This window comes from Ranitomeya variabilis, chromosome 1 (assembly GCF_051348905.1).
Source record: "Ranitomeya variabilis isolate aRanVar5 chromosome 1, aRanVar5.hap1, whole genome shotgun sequence".
NCBI classification, from domain to species: domain Eukaryota; kingdom Metazoa; phylum Chordata; class Amphibia; order Anura; family Dendrobatidae; genus Ranitomeya; species Ranitomeya variabilis.
This window is the reverse complement of record NC_135232.1, coordinates 1,063,710,667-1,063,734,798: the sequence shown is the minus strand read 5'-3', so window position 1 is coordinate 1,063,734,798 and position 24,132 is coordinate 1,063,710,667. Positions and strand designations below refer to the sequence as shown.

At 42.4% G+C, this 24,132-nt stretch overlaps 1 protein-coding gene across 6 annotated transcripts in view; it reads right to left on the bottom strand.

The window, feature by feature from the left end:
- RBM47 (RNA binding motif protein 47) overlaps window positions 1–24,132 on the bottom strand; it is a 172,202-nt gene that overhangs the window by 60,460 nt on the left and 87,610 nt on the right. The window contains exon 1 of one of the 6 annotated variants that reach the window (XM_077279877.1): window positions 9,238–9,400. The exons of the other annotated variants lie outside the window; for them this stretch is intronic. The gene's annotated coding sequence lies outside the window, so the exon portion shown is untranslated. Of the gene's footprint in view, window positions 1–9,237; window positions 9,401–24,132 lie in introns of those variants that run through there. 6 annotated transcript variants of the gene reach the window in all.

Here is a 24,132-nt window from a genome sequence, read left to right as displayed (position 1 = left end):
CCGGAGCAGAGCAGGAGCAGTGAGTGCAGCAGCAGCTGGAGCAGAGCAGGAGCAGTGAGTGCAGCAGGAGCGGTGTGTGCAGCAGGAGCAGTGAGTGCAGCAGCAGCCAGAGCAGAGCAGTGAGTGCAGCAGGAGCAGGGCAGGAGCAGTGAGTGCAGCAGGAGCATTGAGTGCAGCAGCAGCCGGAGAAGAGCAGTGAGTGCAGCAGGGCAGGAGCAGTGAGTGCCACAGGAGCAGTGAGTGCAGCAGCAGCCGGAGCAGAGCAGGAGCAGTGAGTGCAGCAGCAGCTGGAGCAGAGCAGTGAGTGCAGCAGCAGCTGGAGCAGAGCAGTGAGTGCAGCAGCAGCTGGAGCAGAGCAGTGAGTGCAGCAGCAGATGGAGCAGAGCAGTGAGTGCAGCAGCAGCCGCAGAAGAGCAGTGAGTGCAGCAGCATCCAGAGCAGTGAGTGCAGCAGCAGCCGAAGAGCAGTGAGTGCAGCAGCAGCCAAAGAGCAGTGAGTGCAGCTGGAGCAGAGCAGTGAGTGCAGCAGCAGCCGGAGCAGAGCAGTGAGTGCAGCAGCAGCCGCAGAAGAGCAGTGAGTGCAGCAGGAGCAATGAGTGGAGCAGCAGCCGGAGCAGAGCAGTGAGTGCAGCAGCCGGTGCAGAGCAGTGAGTGCAGCAGCAGAAGAGCAGTGAGTGCAGCAGTGACACTGCTCCTGGCTCTTGAGTAGCTGCTCTCCTGTGTGAAGCACAGACACTTAGGCCATGTGCACACGTTGTGGTTTTTGCTGCGGATCCGCAGCGTTTTTGACGCTGCGGATCCGCAGCAGTTTTCCATGCGGTGTACAGTACCATGTTAACCTATGGAAAACAAAAAACGCTGTGCACATGCTGCGGAAAAAACCGCGCGGAAACGCTGCGGTTTATTTTCCGCAGCATGTCAATTCTTTGTGCGGAATCCGCAGCGATTTTACACCTGCTCCATATTAAAAAGCCGCAGGTGTAAAACCGCAGAAGAATCCGCACAAAAACCGCGGAAAATCCACGATAAATCCGCAGCAAAAACGCATACACATACCCTTACAGGACTGGTCACATCTATGTGTTGTGCTCCGGGGCGCAGGAGAGGAGTCAGGAAAAGCAGCGCTGCTGTGTCAGGCTGCTCTGGAAGAACGTTCCCTCAGGAGGTTCAGAGCATCAAGCTTTTGATCCAGGGCTCAGGCACCGAATGTAACTGCCTAGTGACATCCCTGCCCTGGAGCCAGGTGAGCACTGAAGAAGCAAAGTGGAAGGCCTGGACTGGGTGAGACATGCTGCCAGCCTATCTCACCCGATCTGGGCCCCTCCTCTTTGCTTCTGCTCACCAGGCCCCATACACCAGTAAGGGTAGTAATGCCCTGATGGCGGCTCAGTCCTGATGTATCCCCTTTACAAGTATTTGTGTCTTTATACCCAGCCATTGATAAGGAGGGTAGAGCAGTAACAGCTGAATCTTGGCCCTGGGTGGAACCAAAGTTCCCTCTGCCACATACGTTTTTTTTAAAGGTACAGTGATAGTAATCAGATATTATTTTCAGGTAGAAGTGATTGTAAAGATAACAGAACTTACATTGGCTTGATAAATAAAGGGATTGTCTAAAAGTGCGTTTACACAGGCGACAGTACCTGTTAAAATACCGCCAATTGGCTACAAGCTAACCAATCGGCGGTCACTTAATAGTCTGTTTAAAAATAGATTTTGCAAGATTTGGAGTGAATAAGAATGGTCATATGGGAAAAAAGGTATATAGGTGTGTGTGTATATAACTACTGAACACTGCAGTGCGTGCAATGAGGGATTATGTCCTGACGCTGGCCCGTTCCGTACGATGAACGTACCATGTGGGAAGAATCAGCGCGCTCCAGCCCCACCAATGGCTCCTCCAGCCCCTCCTGTGATGCACATGCCCCACCCCAGCGTATCCTACAGACCTGGGATGAATTGCCTCCTGTGAGGAGACGTGTATTGTCATTTACATCCGTGTTCAGAACTTACTGCTGAGAGTTCTGTTCAAAATTCGAGACTTACGCAAACCTGGAAAATCAATCGCAAGCAACAACAGCATATGTCGCACCTGGGAGAAGCAGCTACAGCCATCATGTTAGGGGTAAGTTAATTATTTGAAAAGATAGTAAACAAATATAATAGAACCTAGTATAAACCAACAAACAGAACAACCACCGATGATTGTAACAATATAAAGTGCAAGAGCTTAGAAATGGTGATGAGAGAACGTGTTCTCTCTCTCACAGGTGAAGTGTATCAATGATAAAAATGACAGACCTCTCCATTCTTTGTAGGTGGGAAAACTTGCAAAATCAGAAGAGTATCAAATACATATTATCCCCACTGTATGTGGAGCTATTACGTACACAGCCGTTCGGCTCATGTGAAAAAAAGAAACTGCACAAATTGATAATTATAGTGTAATTAACCACAGTTTATTATTACAATAAAACAAGATGATTTATTAGGGATGTATTATAAAGACATTGCGCAAGATAAATAATGTAAGTATTTTAGGCTGAACAAATAAGCAGTTCCAAGGGTCGGGTTCTAGTGCTCAATAGGAGGCACAGAATAATCTATAGTCAGATCCATAAAACTGTCAAAATGCAACTGTTTACCACAATGTTTTTACTATCAACACTCGAGTATTTGCATAGCCAACAGTCATTCCAACAGGATCTTTGCGTTTTATTTAGCGTTAATTGTTATGGTCTTTGCCAAAGAGGCGGTGCTCACAGGTTAATTTTTAGAGCTTCCAAAATACGAGCCCCCAGAGAATCCTGTGAGCCACACACCTTTGTAAAGATAATAAAAAGTAGCAGTAAATAAAAAAAAGAAGAAGATTGCTGGAATCTTATTGTGGATTTAAAAGTATCAAAATCAGAATACTCAGGGCAAGCAGTTAGTAATCTTGGTTCACACTAGGAGTTTTTTCCGCGTTTTTTTTTTCCCTGCAGGAAAACCTGATTTCTTGGCAGAAAAAAGGCATGGTTTTTTTTGTCTGCGGTCTTGCAATGCTAGATTTGTCTCTTTTGTGATAAAGTTTAGTGCTGAAAAAAAAAGTCCTATTCCAGAGAATCTGTTTTTGGCACACAAAAAAAGGCAGCAAAACCTAATACCTGCATTTTTTTCACCACCTATTAATTTCAATGGGTGAAAAACCGCTGATGGAAGTGACATTCTTCATTGTGCAAAAAAAAAAAAAACATGCAAAGCACAAAATCCTGAGGACAAAAAAAAAAAAAAAAAATTACATTTTTGGGCATGAGATTTCTGAAATCTCAGACTTTGCTGGTACTGTAAAACCTAGCTGAAAATTAGCATAAAAATGCATTAAACGCTGCAAAAAGGCCCAGTTTTAACTTCGCCTTAGTAGAAAATCTGGCCACTGATGACAGGACCTCTTTTAAAACAGTTTTTTTAAGGACAATTTTTGTTTTGCCTTTCAACTTGTATGGCTTTTTTTTTTTTTTTAAATTTCAAACGTAGCACATGCCTTCTTTTTGTGGTGTGGCAGAGTGTATTTGGGCCCTTTGCTACTTCTATACCACCTCCATTAGTCACGTCCCTGATGCAACAGTCATTCAACATCTGCCTATTGCCCATGTTCCCATGGTCAGTATTAGGCAGCGCTTTGGGCGCAGCACGTCTGCTCCTCTCACAGTGCTGCCGGCTTTTGTACGTGCGGTGATTCAGTATGTGTTCATTGAACCGTGCAGAATCATCGTGTCCCAATGCATTGGACGGTGATATTTATCTTGCGGAGACTGAGCTTCTCCACTACATAAATTGATATGCTGCGGTCTGGAAAGACGCGCTGCATGTCCGTCTCCACAGGGAAGCCGGAGGCATCCCTGCACGCATAGTGGAGATGAGATTTCTTCACATCCCATCCACTATGCTGTAACATCTGGCTGCTGCGGGTTGGACGCTGCGGATGTACACAGCGTCCAACCAGCAGCGTTTACTGACCTTGGGAACATACCTAAATTGTATAGATCGACATCACACAATGTCGCACATGTTATACTAAACCTTGCTAGTGCCAGACTACATTACATTGCACCACCATACAATATTGGTAGTGTATACGCGTGGCGCCATTGTAGAATCTGTAATTGGGTCCATACATACCATGCACCATTTATAATAATATTGGTGTATTTATGTGGAAGGAGGGCTTTGGGCCCCCTAATGCACCAGGGCTGGATGCCGCTGCTACCACAGAGCCCTTCCATGTGAGATATATTGTGTAGTAGTGCGGGTCTCTTTAGAGGAACATCCCGGGAACTGTTGACTAGTGTTCTGAGTTACAGGAAATGAGTGTGTGTCAGATGGCCGATCAGCTGATGAATAATTGCAACAGAACCCAAAACCACTTCTCATGACCTCCAGAGTCACTTGTGGAGAAGGCCTCATTTGTTGCTGTCAGCAGAGCAGATTGTGCACTCTTGCATTACATGACTGATTTCAGGAGCAAAGCTTATATCCAGCAAAACAACACTGTAGTTTTCTCAGGATGTTCCTGTTAATTCCGAAAATAAAAATAAGTGAGCAATAGATCCCGACGATGCACAAAATTAAGCTTAAGTACCAATAACCATAGAGAAAGCAACAAATTGGACACACATTGTATCAACTGGGGCTCATGAGGATGTCTGTGCACAAATGACAATTCATGGACTGGCTGCAGGACCCCTAACGGGAATGTGACATAACTCTATGTGGCCGTCATTCTTAGGTCAGGAGACCTGCGGCCAGTCCGTACATTGCAGTCCGTGTCCACACAGTGTTGCTCGGATGTCTGCATGAGCCCTTCGCAGCTGGCCATATCTACGTGTCCATCACAGATTCAGTCATTCACAGGAATTTTGGAAAAAAAGTAATAATAATGTGAAAACCCTACAGGATCTATTATAATTCAATTCAGGGCTATGGAGTTGGGAGTCGCGGAGTTGGTGTCCATTTTGGTGGAGTCGGAATAAAATGGACCAACTCAGACTCCTAAAATATATAATAAATTACATACAGTCGTACAATGCAGGATGTGCTGTAAATATTTTCATAAGAATTTAGGAAAGTGATGAAATATCCTATAAATGTCTGTTCTGTATCTAAGGATCTCGGTTTTTAGTTGAGATGAATCTGTGCTGCACTTTATGTACATGCTCAGTAGTAAGGCAGTGCTGTGGGGTCATAGTTGAGATTAATCTGTTCTGCACTTTATGTACATGCTCAGTAGTGACCAGTGCTGTGGGGTCAGAGTTGAGATGAATCTGTGCTGTACTTTATGTACATGCTCAGTAGTAAGGCAGTGCTGTGGGGTCAGAGTGGAGATGAATCTGTGCTACACGTTATGTACATGCTCAGTAGTGACCGGTGCTGTGGGGTCAGAGTTGAGATAAATCTGTGCTGCACTTTATGTACATGCTCAGTAGTGACCAGTGCTGTGGGGTCAGAGTGGAGATGAATCTGTGCTACACGTTATGTACATGCTCAGTAGTGACCGGTGCTGTGGGGTCGGAGTTGAGATGAATCTGTGCTGTACTTTATGTACATGCTCAGTAGTGACCAGTGCTGTGGGGTCAGAGTGGAGATAAATCTGTGCTGCACTTTATGTACATGCTCAGTAGTAAGGCAGTCCTGTGGAGTCTAAGTCAGGGAAATTGAGGAGTCGGAGGTTTGGCTTACCGACTCCACAGCCCTAAATTCAACAGGGTTCAATAGAATGTGTTGATGATATCCATTGTGTCAGTTTTGGTTTTCTGCTCTTACGATGGACAGAGAACGAGAAATGTTAAATGGACTGCAAGTACAGTTGCTCTGTGCATCATGGTGGGGCCAATCATTTAACTATACCTTCCCACCTGCTTGTTTTTCATCCATCTTTGCCCTTCTCTAGGCCTATGAAGCCAGAGTAGTCAAAGAAGAGGGGGTTGAAATAGAGGGAAAAGAAGCAGGTGGGAAGGGTGTTTAAAAGATTGGAACTCCGAGCATTGGGACTGTTTGAACGGTCATCCAGTGCTGACAGTCTCCTTAATGCGGATGTCAACCCATCTCTGAACCTTTGTTAGTTCACACCTCTCCCACCAAGGTTGGAATCACATCTCCAGTTTTTGTAGATTAGCTTTTATATGCAGGTATTTTTTTTGCACCAACATCCTCTTTCCATTTGGGCTTTTGTTTTCTTAAGTTATGTGCGCATATGTTTTTTGTTACTTAGCCATTAAGAGTTTTACAGTAATTTTGCTCAATTCAACTGTTGCAAAAGTACAGCAATCTCCCCTTATGACATTTGGAAAAAGGATGCAACTTTTTGCTCTAAACTGATCATTTTGAAAATATCTGATAAAGAAACTTTGCAATTTACTTTGACAATATTACTGATGAGCGAACGTGCTCAGATAACGGGCGTTATATTGGGCATGCTCGTGTAATATGTATGTAGGAAAGGAGAACAGGCAGCAGGCTTTATGTGCTGCCGCTGTCTACCGCCACAAAACATGCAGCCGCAGGGACTCAAATATATTATCCGAGCACGCCCAAGATACTCGGATAACACCCGAGCATGCTCGGACAACTTGATATCCGAGCACATTCGCTCATCACTAATTATTGATTTATGAATGAAAAATTATAACGACAATTACTCTTTAAAAAGGTTGTCCACTACTCAGACAACCCTTCTCTCAAGTAAAATACGACTTCTGTTCACGTACAGTGCCGGCGCCGTTCCAGCATTGTCAGCACTGGCTTTCACGGAGCTTGCTTGACATTATTAAGTCACACGATCCCTGCAGCCAATCACTGCTGGATTCATTCTCCTCTCCTACATACAAAATTGACATCCGGAGGAAGCGAGGGCTGCCGCAGCTCTCACTTCCTCCGGATGTCTTGATTTGGCCAGTAAGTAAAAAATTGATCCTTTGCACACGAATGAAAAAACAGATGTAATGGATCTGCTAAGAAAGCAGGAATCACAAAATCTCTAACTCTAGTGTGTAGATAATTTAGGACCTTGTATGAGAATCCAGCCCTTCAGGAGATGTGCTTACTAGCAAGATCCCAGCTTGTCTCAGGCACACCCCATCATTTTACATAACCTTTGATCAGTGAAGGGATCAGTCCCTTTAACTCATGAATCAGGCGGAGATAAGAACTGAGGCCAAGTCAATTAAAGAAAAAAAAAAGTCACCTATCTATAGAATGAACTGTAGTAATAGTAGATCAGGCTGCTTGGCTGTTTTTTTTGGGGGTGGAGGGCGATTGTTTTAAGCTTTCTTTAGCTATAGTAATTTTTACATCGCTAAGGCTAGGTACACATTGCCTTTACGCACTTGCAGGATTTTACTTTGTAAAAGTGTGTACGGTAATGTCACATCTTTACGACATAAGCCACAAATATTAGTATAGTAAAATGAACATTCACCCTTTATAAAACAAACACTGAAGACAAGGTTGCACATAAGCCAATTGTAAATTCTTACGCAGATATAAAAAAGAATCCTAAATTAATTCCGTATCTTCCAATAAGAAAAAAAAAGCTCCCTCATCATAGATGTAAGAATCAACTTCCTTGTTTTTAGACTCACTTCTATATAAAAATAAGCAGTTTCGTACATGTTCCTTTTTAGGGTTAACGCCAGTCTCCAAGCCCAGAACAGTGTCTCCCGGAAACAGAAAATACTGTAATTGCAAATATGCCCCTAATCCTGTAGTACTGGGTAGACAGGTACATCCTCCCTCCCCCCCCCCCCCCTCCCAAAAAAAAAAAAAAAACCTGCCACAAAATCAGCACCAAAACCGCATGCCAGATCCCACCCGTGGGTCTTTACATGAAGGAACTTTTATGGATGATTTGGGCACAGACTAGTGGTATGGCTGTAGAGGTCAATGAAGAAAATTATAAATACCAGTTTTTCAGAAGTCGAGCTTTGAAACCACATGCGAATTAATCTACAAGTGCTTTGGAGGTTTGTGTCGATGCCCTCCAAGCGCATGGAAATGTCCCCAATGGACACCCAGGCTACATTGAGTTACTTTGTAACCTAAGATGCCCTGCCACCTCGCTCAATCATAACATGTCTTTTACTAAAACACGTTTATTCCCATAAAATACCGTAATAATTCTGGAGCACTTTAGGTGGGGACCACAGAGCAACCAGGGCTGGATCCAGGTGGGTGGTGGGTGCCAGCAGGTGAGCATGATGGTGGATCCAGGTGGGTGGTGGGTGCCAGCAGGTGAGCATGATGGTGGATCCAGGTGGGTGGTGGGTGCCAGCAGGTGAGCATGATGGTGGATCCAGGTGGGTGGTGGGTGCCAACAGGTGAACATGACGGTGTTATATTTTACAGATTCCATTGCCTGATTAAAGTATTTTGTACGCAAGTGGGCGCTTATGTATACTGTTTGTGTGTTCAATGTCTATGTTCGTGCACAGTGTGCACTTATTTCCTCGGTTATTAGAAAATGGACACAAACAGTACTATTGGTGGAGTGAGCGAAGCAGTATCACTTAGAGGGGCTTATTCTGAGTACAGAGAAATTGTGACCAATAGCAAACAGTGCATTTCCCCATGGAAAGTAAAAAGGCTCATACAGCAGCCAGACATCTGATGAGATTAGGCTACTTTCTCACATCAGTTTTTTGGTTTCAGTCAGAATCCGGCAAATTTTTTAAAAAAAACGGATCCATCGCAAATAGTGAAAAACTGATGCGCCGCATCAATACAACTTTATGAGAAAAAAAACGGATCTCGTTTTTTTTTCAAAACTTGCTGGATTGTGCCGGAAACAAAAAACCTGGTGTTTGATAGTAGCCTTATAGACTACACTACAATGCATCTTGGTAGATCAACAAAACCCATAAGGCACGACGCTCAATGAAAAAAAAAAACCAACAACTTTCTATGATACTATAACATGTATAGTAAATAAGCTATAACCACGGAACAGGTATATAACAATTGAAAACTCCATCCCACATATAGTCCCCATTGAAGCCACTTACACCACGTCGTAGTCCATGTCTCCTGAGTCTCTCACAGTCGTGTACACTAGATATGGAGCTCCATTCTTCTGCTTGCGACCACCAAGACTTTCCCCAGCTAAAAACCCCACCACCACCAAATGACTTATCATAGCAGGTCCAGATAAGATCAGGGGGCTGTAACATCATCCCCCTATAGAGAAGGGTTTCACTGACCTTACCTGAGGAGGCTGTGCTTAGGTCTTCATTGACATTGTTCTCATGCAAACAGGAGGACAATGTGTCTGCAGTTGGAGAAAGGGGAAGCAGTCAGGGCTCTCGGCATTGTTTCCAAAATCAGGAATTGTTGAATTGAAACTAGCCCTGAGGCCAATAGGGCAAGTGTGTTTTGTACATGGCCTTGAACAGAAGATTTTACTCAGTGGGAGATACAGACAAAAAAGTATCAAGCTGACTAGTTTCACAACATCACATCTTTAACCCTTCACATTTACAGTACGTACTATAAGAGGAATGCAGGAAAAAGTCAGCAAATAACTTTGATGGACGATTCCACTGTGATGATTACATCCGCACGTGAGCCGGCTGCAAAGATCACATCCGGTATAAAATATGGTCGTATCCTAATAGGCAAAATGGAAATCTGGTCAACGTGTGCCATTCAGTCACACAACACAAGTGGTATAGTCTGTCAGCAATGTAGGTGGATCATTATCACCAGGTCATTCGCAAATGTATTCTTAGAGGGGTTTTCCACCAAATTATGCATTGCCCTATTGTATGGATATTGGATAGGTAATAAATGTCTGATCAGTGGGAGGCCCACCACTCAGACACCCATGATCTATAGAACAGGTCTTGGTTTCTCCGCATTACATGTGAGAGTTTTTTTCTGTCCTTAAGCACAAGTCTGCAGTCACTTTGACTGCAGACTTGTGAATTCTCACATAGCACGCACTGGTGACGGGAGTGAGCGTGTGTGATTTGCAAACTCCCTGCCACATTCAGACTAGACATGTCCGGCCTCGCTCCATACACTTGCACTGTCACGCCTGGTGCCGCACAATCTTCACAGCATGCAATGCGCACAATGTGAGGAAGTGACTGCACTCATACCTCAATCAGTTTCTTGAAGGTTTGACCATGTCACTATTCAATCCTGGCTGCAGTTGGAAACAACATAGGAAATCAGGACTCCATTAGAGTAAATTGGCTGCAGTCCTGTAGTGGGACCCCTAGTGATCTACAATTCATCTGCCATGTTTTTTTCCTTAAAGAAGTTGTCCACTGCTAGGACAACTCCTTGTCATACCCCATGTTTATACTCCCCTCCCCTACTGCACCGTTCCCGCTGTGTCCGCACTCGCACTCCTGGGGTCCCGTGCTGTTGTGACACGTGGCCCTGGTGCCCAATCAGCGCTGGCGTCACTGTCTCCGTCTTCTGTTGAATTGAACATGAAGAATAAGTCGGGGTTCAGCTGCAGCCAGGACTTCCTCTTCATGTTCAATTCCTATGAAGGCTGGGGGAGTAATGCAGCGCTGACTGGGCAACGGGCTCACGTGTCATAACAAACGCGCAAGTGCCAACCCCTGAGGAACGGCACTGGCACTGGAGAGGAGTACAAGCTTTTATATTTTATCAGGCCCAAACATTTAGTAATTGAAGGGGTTGCACTAGTAGTGGACTACCCCTTTAACATCTAGATACCCCTTTAACACCTGGAGAACAAAAATTTGTAAAAACACAGAATATACTGACCGGTCCTACCGCAATCAGCATGTTTAGCCGACATTAGTGTAATGCGTTATACATATGACCTCATATGACCTCCATTTTCAGATACAGAGCCAAGCTCTGCTGCAATAAAAGAGCAAGCAAGACACAACACAAATTCCGAGCATCTTTATTATTTGAAAAAAGAGTGAATCTTAAAGGGAATCTGTCACCACATTTGACCTATCTAAGCTATTAATATTGGCACAGGTTATAGACAGCTGTATGAATCATATCAGATAATAAATAATAATCTTTATTTTTATGTAGCGCTAACATATTCTGCAGCGCTTTACAGTTTGCACACACTAACATCGCTGTCCCCGATGGGGCTCACAATCTAAATTTGCTATCAGTATGTCTTTGGAGTGTGGGAGGAAACCGGAGAACCCGGAGGAAACCCACGCAAACACGGGGAGAACATACAAACTCCTTGCAGATGTTGTCCTTGATGGGATTTGAACCCAGGACTCCAGCGCTGCAAGGAGCCACCATGTTGCCTTGTTGTGGATAACTCTGCCTCCAGAGATCATTTTACATGAAGGCGAGTTACCAGTGTGATGTGTAATGGTTACCTCAGTGTAATGGCCGCTCCCTGATCTCACTGCAGAGCAGTGTGTGATTATACCTGACACATCTGCAGGTTCCTCTCAGCTTCCAGCTCACAGGCAGACAGGGCTGTAATATTGTTACAGTACAGCAGAGCTTAGAGAAGCAAAAATGTGTTTGCAAGAAGACACATTTCATTTTTGCTGTTGTATAGAATGATTCTATATGAGACATACAGGGTCACTCTTCTCAGCAGTCTATAACCGGTGTGCCCATATTAATAGTTTAGATTAGAGATGAGCACAAGTGCTCGTTATTAGAGTGTGCCTAGGGCGCTTGGATATTTACTGAGTATCGCGGGTGCTCCGGTGACATGTTCAAGTCCCCGCGGCCACATGTTTCGCGGCTGTTAGACAAAGCATGCTAGAATTGCCTGCCATACACAGAAAATCCCTTCAAGTTTTGTGGCTGTCTAACAGCTGCAAAACATGCGGCCGCGGGGAATCCAACATGTCACTGGAGCACCCGCGATAATAATCGCTGCATACTCGAGTACCCTAGGCAACCTCGAGTAATGAGCACTTGAGCTCATCATTAGTTTAGATAGGTCAAATGTGGTGAAAAATTCCCTTTAAACTAAAATAGTGCCTTTGGTGCCCCCCACTCCATTTTTTTTATTCAGTTTGTCCTGGGCACACGCATGAGCAAAAAGCACTCTTATTTTCTAGTAAAATAGATTTAGGCTTCCATCACACAAGGCATTTTTTCCTGCTAATTTTTGGGGCTTCTATAAAAAAAAATAAAATGCCATGAATCACTTTTTTTTTTTTTTTTAAATCAAGTGTTTTTAGGTCACAACATTTTATGTTTTTTTGTTTTTTTTTCCCTATTGTAAACTGCAAAAAAGCCACACCCAGTGCAAATAATGATAAATAAAATGTTTGTTTTTTTTGTTTGCAAATTCAAAGAACAAAAACAGTTAATCCAGCCTAAAACTTCTGTCTACAGCATGCTGATAAGGCCGGAGTCACACTACCCTAGAATAGCACTCTTAATCTATGGGGCAGCTCACCACCGTTTATTTTCTCGGGCTTATTCAGCGTGTGTGTGTGCAAAATTGCAGCATGCTGAGATTGTCACAGACTCGGCCAAGACTCGCCAATGCAAGCCTATGGGTGTGAGGAAAAAAAATAAATTTGCACGGCACTCGGACCATGCGAGTGCTGTCCGATTTTTACGCATCGGTGTCCTTTGAAAAGCTGGCAAATCATGTGCCGCGTACAGTAAAATCACACTGACAGGTTAGAATAGATATATACACAAAGAATACATAGATGTCAGTGACACACACACATATATGTATTTATATTCCATAGATAGAAGAAAAGCCGGCAATTCATCTGCCGTGTACTGTAAAATCACAGCAGGAGCCGACAGGATAGAAGAGATCGATTTCATACAATAAATACATATAGAATAGGTAGATATACAGATGTGAGTGACAAATACAAATAGTACAGTGTGTGCAAATTACTGGACATGTATTTAATTAATAAAAGATTATTTTACGGAAAAAAAATGGTGTGGGCTCCCGCGCAATTTTCTGTAACCAGCAGAGGGAAAGCCAACGGCTGGGGCAGATGTTTTTTAGGGTCCCCCATTTTAATAGCTAGTAGAGGCCAATTATACAGCTGTGAGCTGATATTAACCCCTTACTGACAGAGACAATTTGCAGCTTAATGACCGGGCCATTTTTTACAATTCTGACCACTCATTTTATGAGGTTATAACTCTGGAACACTTTAACGGATCCCAGTGATTCTGAGAACGTTTTTTTCACGACATATTGTACTTCATGTTAGTGGTGAAATTTCTTCGATATTACTTGCGTTTATTTATGAAAAACACAAATGTCGAAAATCTTTAAACTTTTGCAATTTTCAAACTTTGAATTTTTTATGCCCTTAAATCAGGGAGATACCGTATGTCACACAAAATACTTAAGGCCAGCGTCACACTAGGCGTAAGTAAGTACGGTCCGTTTTTTATGGCCGTAATATGCAGTAATTGTCCCAAAACACTGTTCTGTATTCAATGCGAGGATGTGATCTTTATGCACAAATGTATCCGTGTGTCATACATATGGCTTCCGTATGGCTTCCGTACGGCGATTTTTTTCTCGCAGGCTTGCAAGATGGACATATCATGGATCCAATATTCTTAAAAACATATATACAGTTATATATATGTCAGTGAGACACATATACATATATATATATATATTTAATTCAGCGCTAGATAGCAGAAAAGCCGGCAATTCAATTGTCGGCTTTTCCTATCTCCTTCACAAACCCGACAGGATATGAGACATGGTTTATATGCAGTAAACCATCTCATTTCCCTTCTTTTATTACATATTCCTCTTTACTAATGTAAGAAGTGTCTTTGTGTTAAATTTTGGGGCTCTAGCTATTAAATTAAAGGGTTAAATCCCGGAAAAAATTGGCGTGGGCTCCCGCGCAATTTTCTCCACCAGAGTGGGAAAGCCAGTGACAGAGGGCAGATATTAATAGCCTAGAGAGGGACCATGGTTATAGGACCCCCCCCCTGGCTAAAAACATCTGCCCCCAGCCACCCCAGAAAAGGCACATCTGTAAGATGCGCCTATTCTGGCACTTAGCCTCTCTCTTCCCACTCCCCTGTAGCGGTGGGATATGGGGTAATAAAGGGTTAATGTCACCTTGCTATTGTAAGGTGACATTAAGCCAGGTTAATAATGGAGAGGCGTCAATTATGACATCTATCCATTATTAATCCAATAGTACGAAATGGTTAATAAAACACACACACACACATGATTAAAAAGTATTTTAATGAAATGGAGAAACATGGTGTTTTAATATTTTATTATACTCTTAATCCACCTGAAGACCCTTGTCACCTGAAATAAAGTTAAAAAAACAAACAAACACCCTGGCTTCTCTAACAAGTTCCATAAATTGGTGGGACAACTTTGCATGGCCACTAAACTACACATAGCTGCCAATTGGAAAGCGCCTTCACTCTCTATGTCGTTAGTTAGAGACAGGATGAATACAATCCTTTTATATGAACGTATACAAGCTACAAGAAACGACATGTGGAACGCTTTTTACCTAATCTGGGAATCATGGTTGGAACTGGACTCTAATCTAAACCTCAGCCAGGCTTTAACCTTGTTTAATGCAAATAACTGATACCCCGATGAAGATATTAACACTTAAGGGAGGGAGCTAGATTGGCTTCACAGACTGGAGATGAACCGCTGCAGCAGGAGAAGAGGATTGGTGAAATTTATTACAAAAAAAAAAAAAAAAACCCTCCGCCTCATCGTACGACCTAGTCGCATGCCAATGTTAAGTACGGTTTAGCATCTCTTCTACTACCCTCTTTCCCCTTAGGCCGGTTTCACAAGTCAGTGGCTCCGGTACGTGAGTTGACAGTTTCCTCACGTACCGGAGCCAATGACACACGTAGACACATTAAAATCAATGCATCTGTGCAGATGTCATTGATTTTTTGCGGACCGTGTCTCCGTGTGCCAAACACGGAGACATGTCAGTGTTCGTGGGAGCGCATGTATTACACGGACCCATTAAAGTCAATGGGTCCGTGTAAAACACGTACCGCACACGGACGTTCTCCGTGTGCCGTGCAGGAGACAGCGCTCCAGTAAGCGCTGTCCCCCCCCACATGGTGCTGAAGCCGCGATTCATATCTTCTGTGCAGCAGCGTTTGCTGTAAAGAAGATATGAATAATCCATTTTTTTAGTGGTATTTCGTGTTTAAAATAAAGCTCCATGTCCCCATCCCCTGTGCGCTGTTCTGAAAATACTCACCCGCCTCCCTCGTTGGCTGTCGCTGCTTCCTGTCCTGGCCGCACCTACTGTATGCGGTCACGTGGGGCCGCCGATTACAGTCATGAATATGCGGCTCCACCTCCCATAGGGGTGGAGCCGCATATTCATTACTGTAAATGAGCGGCCCCACGTGACCGCATACAGGAGAAGCTGCGGCCAGGACAGGACACTGCGAGGGAGGCGGGTGAGTATTTTCAGAACAGCGGGGGGGCGCACAGGGGGTGGGGACATGGAGCTTTATTTTAAACACGAAATACCACTAAAAAAATGGAATATTCACATCTTCTTTACAGCAAACGCTGCTGCACAGAAGGTATGAATCGCGGCTTCAGCACGATGCAGGGGACAGCGCTAAACTTTAGCGCTGTCTCTCCTGCACGGTCCGTGTGGTACCCAGGCGGCACACGGCTGCCGCACGTGTGCCACACGGATGGCCTACGTGAGCTCACGGACACGGATAACTCCGGTACCGATTTTTTCCGGTACCGGAATTATCTGGACGTGTGAGACTGGCCTAATGTATTTGACCCTCTGTCTATGTCTTGTCGTGTCTATGTTTGTGAAGTTATGTTTATATACGTATGACCTCTGTGATATAAGTATAATACAATCCCCTGCGTGGGAGTCTGTTGTAAATTCACTTTGTTTATGAAGATAAAATTTATTGAAACTAAAAAAAACAAACAACAATATTCCATACCTTCTATCGTTACAGTCTTGTCCCACGCTGTAAATCCATCTGAAGGGGTTAAATCATTTTACACCCAGGAGCTCTGCTAATGCAGCTGTGCTCCTGACTGTAAAACTTGGTGAATGAATGGAATGCAGGGGATTGTACTGTAGTTACCTCGAGTCACGGTGATGCGCCCTCTGCTGGATGAACTCATGAACTCGAGCGTGGGAAAATGTTCTGAAAAGTTCCCAATGGCAGATGTTTTTAGCCAGGGAAGGGCCAATAACCATGGTCCCTCTCTAGGCTATTAATATCTGCCCTCAGTCACTGGCTTTCCCACTCTGGCAGAGAAAATTGCGCAGGAGCCCACGCCAATTGTTTCCGGGATTTAACCCTTTAATTTAATAGCTAGAGCCCCCAAATTTAACACAAAGACACTTCTTACATTAGTAAAGAGGAATATGTAATAAAAGAAGGGATATGAGATGGTTTACTGTATGTAAACCATGTCTCACATCCTGTCGGGTTTGTGAAGGAGATAGGAAAAGCCGGCAATTGAATTACCGGCTTTTCTGCTATCTAGCGCTGCATTAAATATATATATATATATATATATATATATATATATATATATATGTGTGTGTGTGTGTGTCTCACCGACATATATATATATATATATATATATATATATATATATATATATATATATATATATATATATATATATATATATATATATATATATATATATATATATATATACACCTATTCTATGTGTACATATTTATTCTACCTATTCTATTCTGTCAGTGTGATTTTACTGTACACTGCACTGAATTACCGGCTTTTCTATAGAACACCGCTGCATATTTCTCGCAAGTCACACGCATGGTCCGTGTGTAATCCGTAATTTTCTCACCCCCATAGACTTTCATTGGCGTATTTTTTCCGCAATACGCTGACAAACGCAGCATGCTGCGATTTTCTACGCCCGTAACATACCGTATATTACAGATGCGTAATATACGGCAGATAGGAGCTGCCCCATAGAGAATCATTGAGCCGTGTGCAATGCATATTTTTGGGATGTATTTTCTGCGCTCATACGTCCGTAAAACTCGCTAGTGTGACGCCGGCCTAATAAGTAACATTTCCCACATGTCTACTTTACATAAGCACAATTTTGGAAGCAAAATTTTTTTTGTTAGGAAGTTATACGGGTTAAAAGTTGACCAGCGATTTCTCATATTTACAACAAAATTTACAAAACCTGTAAAAACAAAAAACACTGGCGCTCCTAAATAGAAATGAAAATTTATTGAGGAAAAACAGGTAGTCCTTTGTGTAGAATGCTGCTGGTGATTGGCACAGGTTCTGTGTACACCTGTCAAAAAAAGTGGGTGCACATTTATCCCTCAGGGGGAACCGTAAGACGATAGAGTGAACATCCTCAAACACCTGAGCATCTGCAAACAGCGCAGTACCCATATTGGCACCAATAAATTATAACGCCACCCGCAACAGGCATCAAACAGGATCCGGAGTCTATCCGTACCTTTTCCAACATTAGCAAATTGTAAGTAGTTTTTAACTCATATTTCTAACCCATATCTGATTTCCACATTTTCACCCTATTGTAGTTAGCGCAGGAGAATATTACTCCTACTAGTAACCCTAAATTTACAAAACCATTTTTTTAGGGACCATCTCACATTTGAAGTCACTTTGAGGGGTGTACATGACAGAAAATACCCAAAAGTGACACCATTCTAAAAACTGCACCCCTCAAGGTGCTCAAAACCACATTCAAGAATTTATTAACCCTTTACGTGCTTCACAGGAACTGAAGCAATGTGGAAGGAAAAAATTAACATTTAACTTTTTTTTGTTTTTTCAAACATTTTACTTTAGAACCAAATTTTTTTATTTTCACAAGGGTAACAGGAGAAATTGGACCCCAAAAATTGTTGTACAGTTTGTCCTGAGTACGCAAATACCCCATATGTTTGCACTGTTTGGGCACACATCGGGGGTCAGGAGGGAAGTAGTGGCGTTTTGAAATGCAGACTTTGATGGGATGGTCTATGAGCGTCATGTTGCGTTTGCAGAGCCCCTGATGTACATAAACAGTAGAAACCCTCCACAAGTGACCCCACTTGGAAACTAGATCCCCCAAGGAACTTATCTAGATGTGTGTTGAGAACTATGAACCCCCAAGTGCTTCACAGAAGTTTATAACGTAGAGCCATGAAAATAAAAAGTCATGTTTTTTCCATAAAAATTATCTTTTCACCCCCAAATTTTTACTTTCACAAGGGTAACAGGAGAAATTTGACCATAAAACTTGTGGTGCAATTTGTCCTGAGTACTCTGATGCCCCATATGTAGTGGGGCACTGTTTGGGCGCATGGCAGAGCTCGGAAGGGAAGGAGCGCTGTTTTGGAATGCAGACTTTGATGGGATGGTCTGCGGGTGTCATGTTGCATTTGCAGAACCCTTGATGTGCCTAAACAGTAGAAACCCTCCCCCCCCCACAAGTGACCCAATTTTGGAAACGAGACCCCCAAGGAGCTTATCTAGATGTGTGGTGAGCACTTTGAACACCCAAGTGCCTCACAGAAGTTTATAACACAGAGCCATGAAAATAAAAAATACTTTTTTTTCCACAAAAATGATTTTTTAGCCCCTAATTTTTTTTTCTCAAGGGTAACAGGAGACCACTGTTTGGGCGCACGGCAGAGCTCAGAAGGGAGGGAGCACCGCTTTACTTTTTGAATGCAAAATTGACTGGAATCAATGGTGGCGCCATATCGCGTTTGGAGACCACCTGATGTACTTAATAATAATAATCTTTATTTTTATATAGCGCTAACATAGTCCGCAGCGCTTTACAGGTTGCACACATTATGATCGCTGTCCCCATTGAGGCTCACAATCTAAATTCCCTATCAGTATGTCTTTGGAATGTGGGAGGAAACCAGAGTACACGGAGGAAACCCACGCAAACATGGAGAGAACATACAAACTCTTTGCAGATGTTGTCCTTGGTGGGGTTTGAACCCAGGACTCCAGCGCTGCAAGGCTGCTGTGCTAACCACTGCGCCACCTTAATCAGTGGAAACCCCCAATTCTAACTCCATCCCTAACCCCCACACACCCCTAACCCTAATCCCAACACTTACCATAACCCTAGTCACAACCCTAACACATCCCTGACCCTAATGCCAACCCTAACCATAACCCTAACTTTAGCCCAACTCTAACCCTAGTGGGAAAATGTAAATAAATACATTTTCTTTATTTTATTATTTTTCACTAACTAAGGGGGTGATAAAGGGGGGTTTAATTACTATTTTTTTTTATTTTGATCACCGTGATAAGGTCTATCACAGTGACCAAAATGACAGTGACAAAAATTTTCCTATTGTTGCCGGGTGACGGCCGGCAGATCTTGGCGGATGCACTGCGCATGCGACCTCCATTTTCTTACCGGAAGAAGATGCCAGCGGACGTGTTTGGGAGACCCCGGAGAAAATAGGACTCTGGGGGGCGCTATACACTTTCTCCACAGCGCCACTGCCGTTATTTAACGGTGCTTAAGTTTAAGTACCCTGAATTACCGTCTTTTCTTCTATTTATCTATGTAATATATATACAAATATATATGTGTGTGTCACTGAAATCTATATATCTCTGTATTCTATGTGTATATATCTATTCTCTCTACTCTAATCTGTCAGTGTGATTTTACTGTACGCGCACATTAATTATATATATATACACACACATACATACACATACACACATATATACACACTTTTTTTTTTTTTTTTTACAAATCTTTCCTTTGAGACCGATGTGTAAATGACAGAATTGCTGTATGTAAAAGCTCATGTTAAGATCGCATTGCAATCGCACTGCACTCGGATGTAAATCGGATGCTAGGTGTGAAAAATCGGATTGTACTCTCGACATTCACATTACACTTCCGCGAATCGCGGCAGAGAGACTCGGACTGATTTTTCATACGTTTAGTGTGACTCCGGCCTAATATTGTCATAAAATCATTAAATCTCTGGAGTTTTGGTGCATTTTTATTTTCAAGGCTGCTTCTGAAAAAAACTTATGAAGAAACAACCACCGTTGCATTTTTAAAAGCAGAATCAAAGCTTTTCTGTGCTATTAAAAAAAAAAGAAAAAAAAATGTTAAAAACGTGGCTTCATATCTACCCAAGAATCACATCTAGTAAGCGGGAAAACGCATAAAAGAAACGCAGCAAACACGCAATAATCGGAAGATTGTTACTGTGCTTGGTGCGGACACCTGCAGAAAAAAAGCAGGAGAAAGAGCGCAGCATTTATGCTGCATGTGAACACAGCCTCAGCCTTATACAGTTTTATTACATTTTTTATGGGTTTAATAGAGAAAAAATATCAATCACGCCATTGTTTTTATCTCAGTTACCGATGTTACAATTACAGAGCCACCAAATCAGTCCATGTTACGTGCTGATTTGCGATGGTTTTTTTTTAAAAAAAAAAAAACAACATTCAAAATGACAATATTTTGCCATCAAGTATTTTTCATTATTTTTTAGTAATTTTATAGGATTTAAAAGAAAAATCTTATTCCCCCTCTAGAATACAAATACATCCATTGCACACATTAATACATGTCTATCAGTATAATCTACCTGTAGTCTGAGCCTGCAGTACAGATCAAGTACACAAAATTCTGCCAGTAACATCACTAGAGCTCGGGGCTCAGCAGCTTAAAGCACCAATGTCTGTAATGTTGTGGGTTCAAGACCTGGGAGACTCACTTAAAAAATGTTGTAATTGCTTATTTTTAATATTTTTGTAGGAACAAAAAAAAAACAAAAAACCTTTCTTCACCTTAGTATACAGGCATCATAAAAATACACTGTTATATGTGCAATGTATTTCTATGGATATGTACACTTTGCTTCTGGGTTCATTGCCTGCAAAACAGAGGTCAAGATAACCAAATTCCCCTATCTCCCATCACTGGTAAAGCAACAGCCTGGGGACGCCAAGATGCAAGTTCAATTACAGGGGAGGACCGATCACAGGAGGGGAGAGGAAGTGAACATTTAATTTATGCACTCCTCAGAGAGAAGCGACCCTGCCCCAGCTGGTGCCGGCGAGTCACTGCGCAGAAGTAGGATAAAGACACTGCCTATAGAAGGCGGATGAGGTATCCATAACCGCGCGGGTGCAAGGTTCCACAACTGCATATCACAGGTCAGTGTGATGTGCATGGGAGGGGTGGTATTATAATGAAGTCAGGAGGCAGAGATTTCCTCCAGGCACCACACGCCCCGAAGCCTGGAGGAAATCATTAGCATAAAACAATAAAACCATTTCTTCACAACTAAGACCACAGCGATGAGGCATACAGGTAAGACTATTTTAACCATTCTATTACCTGTATACCCATAATAGCTTAAAAGCGTCCAGGGGGTGACTTTCCTTTTAACCCCTTTCTGTCCTCGGACGGAATAGTACATCTGATGACAGAACCCCCGCTTTGATGCAGGCTCCGGCGGTGAACCCACATCAAAGCCAGGACATGTCAGCTGTTTTGTACAGCTGACATGTGCCCGCAATAGCGGCGGGTGGAATCGCGAACCACCCTCCACTATTAACTAGTTAAATGTCGCTGTCCAACTGATAGCGGCATATAACTAGCACATCGGGCCGGAAATGCGCGCATCGCTGACCCCCGTCACGTGATTGGGGGTCATCGGCATCATCGGTCATCGGCATAACAACCAGAGGTCTCCTGAAGACCTCTATGGTGGTTATTGCCAAATTGCTGTGAGCGCCACCCTGCGGTCGGCGCTCATAGCAATGCTGTAATTCAGCTACATAGGAGCGATCTGAGCATTGCTCCTGTGTAGCAGAGCCGATCAGGCTATGCCAGCTTCTAGCCTCCCATGAAGGCTATTGAAGCATGGAAAAGGTAAAAAAAAAAAAAGGTTTTAATAAATATGAAAAAAAAACATATAAAAGTTCAAATCGCCCACCTTTCACCCCATTCAAAATAAAATAAAAACATACACATATTTGGTATCGCCGTGTTCAGAATCTCCCGATCTATCAAGAAAAAAAGCATTAACCTGATCGCTAAATGGCGTAGCGAGAAAAAAAATTCAAAATGCAAGAATTACGTTTTTTTGGTCGCCGCGACATTGCATTAAAATGCAATAACGGGCGATAAAAAGAACGTATCTGCACCAAAATTGTATCATTAAAAACGTCAGCTCGGCACACAAAAAATAAGCCCTCACCTAACCCCAGAACACGAAAAATGGGGAAGCTACGGGTAACAGAAAATTGCGCAATTTGACAAAGTTTGGAATTTTTTTTACCACTTAGATAAAAAATAACCTAGACATGTTTGGTGTCTATGAACTCGTAATGACCTGTAGAATCATACTGGCAGTTTTAGCATTTTGTGAACCTAGCAAAAAAGCCAAACAAAAAACAAGTGTGGGATTGCACTTTTTTTGCAATTTCAAAGCACTTGGAATTATTTTCCTGTTTTCTAGTACACGACATGCTAAAACCAATGATGGCATTCAAAAGTACAACTCGTCCCGCAAAAAATAAGCCCTCACATGGCCACATTGACAGAAAAATAAAGTTATGGCTCTGGGAAGACGGGGAGCGAAAAACGAAAAGGCAAAAACCGAAAAAAGCTGGGGTCATTAAGGGGTTAAACAAGGAAATTGAATATCGAATCTAAACCTGTATTCTTGAAAACTTACATATAAAATAATTAGCCCTGGGGAAAAAAGATAATTGGGTGTTCAGTAATTTGGGGGAAAACAAACAAAGAAACTAATCATATGGTCTGACTGTTTAGAAAAAAAAAACAACAACAAGCAAACCTCTACAAGATGTGCACATCACACATGGTTCAATACCTAAAATGTGGGATTTTTATGAGAAGCCATAGTTGTGTTAAAGATAGGTTGGACGTTAGATCATCTAATCAATTATTTTTTCTTTGAATGTCATACTTTTCTCTAATGCAAATGGAGATATTTGAGAGTCTGAACTGAAATTCACAGACTTGATATGCCATCCAATAGTACAAACAATCCTATCAATGCAAAACAGTACTGTACAACTGGTATATATATTTTTTTATATATGCATGTACAGTATATATATCTATCTACTGTAAGGCTGGAGGACTGTGCTATCCAACCCTTGAAGACACCAATCGCGTTGTGTGTATTATGTTGTACATCTTTTGTATATAATGTGTAGTGTGAGTTGTAATGCGGTTATCTATATTGTGAAGTAATGTATAGTGTAGGATATGATAGTACAACCCCTGGCAAAAATTATGGAATCACCGGCCTTGGAGGATGTTCATTCAGTTGTTTAAATTTTGTAGAAAAAAAAAGCAGATCACAGACATGACACAAAACTAAAGTCATTTCAAATGGCAACTTTCTGGCTTTAAGAAACACAAAGAAATCAAGAACAAAAAATGTGGTAGTCAGTAATGGTTACTTTTTTTTTTAACCAAGCATAGGGAAAAATTATGGAATCACTCAATTCTGAGGAAAAAATTATGGAATCATGAAAAAAAAAAAAAAAAACGCTTCAAAAAACATCACTAGTATTTTGTTGCACAACCTCTGGCTTTTATAACAGCTTGCAGTCTCACATTTTTTGTTCTTGATTTCTTTTAGTGTTTCTTAAAGCCAGAAAGTTGCCATTTGAAATGACATTAGTTTTGTGTCATGTCTGTGATCTGCTTTTTTTCTACAAAATTAAACAACTGAATGAACATCCTCCAAGGCCGGTGATTCCATAATTTTTGCCAGGGGTTGTATAAGGCATAATGTATAGGATAGGATGTGGATAGTTCACTGTAGCATAGGTAGTGGTGTTAAGGTAAGAGTTAATGTTTGGAACTAGCCCATAAGGGGTGTGGTTAGTGCTAGGGCAAGTGACTACTTCCAAATCGATAGTTTGAATTTGGAGTGCAAAGCACAGTCCCACACACCCAGACAGGACCCACACTTTAATGTAATATGCCGGGGCACCACAGATGCCTAGTGTGATGGCTTGTCTACGTGGCATTGGCCTGCCAAAAGTTAAAAAAAAATGCATGGAAAGTTGTTCTGGTGATGTAATCATGTACTCACAGTGGGTCTGGTGCTGTAGTCATGTAGAT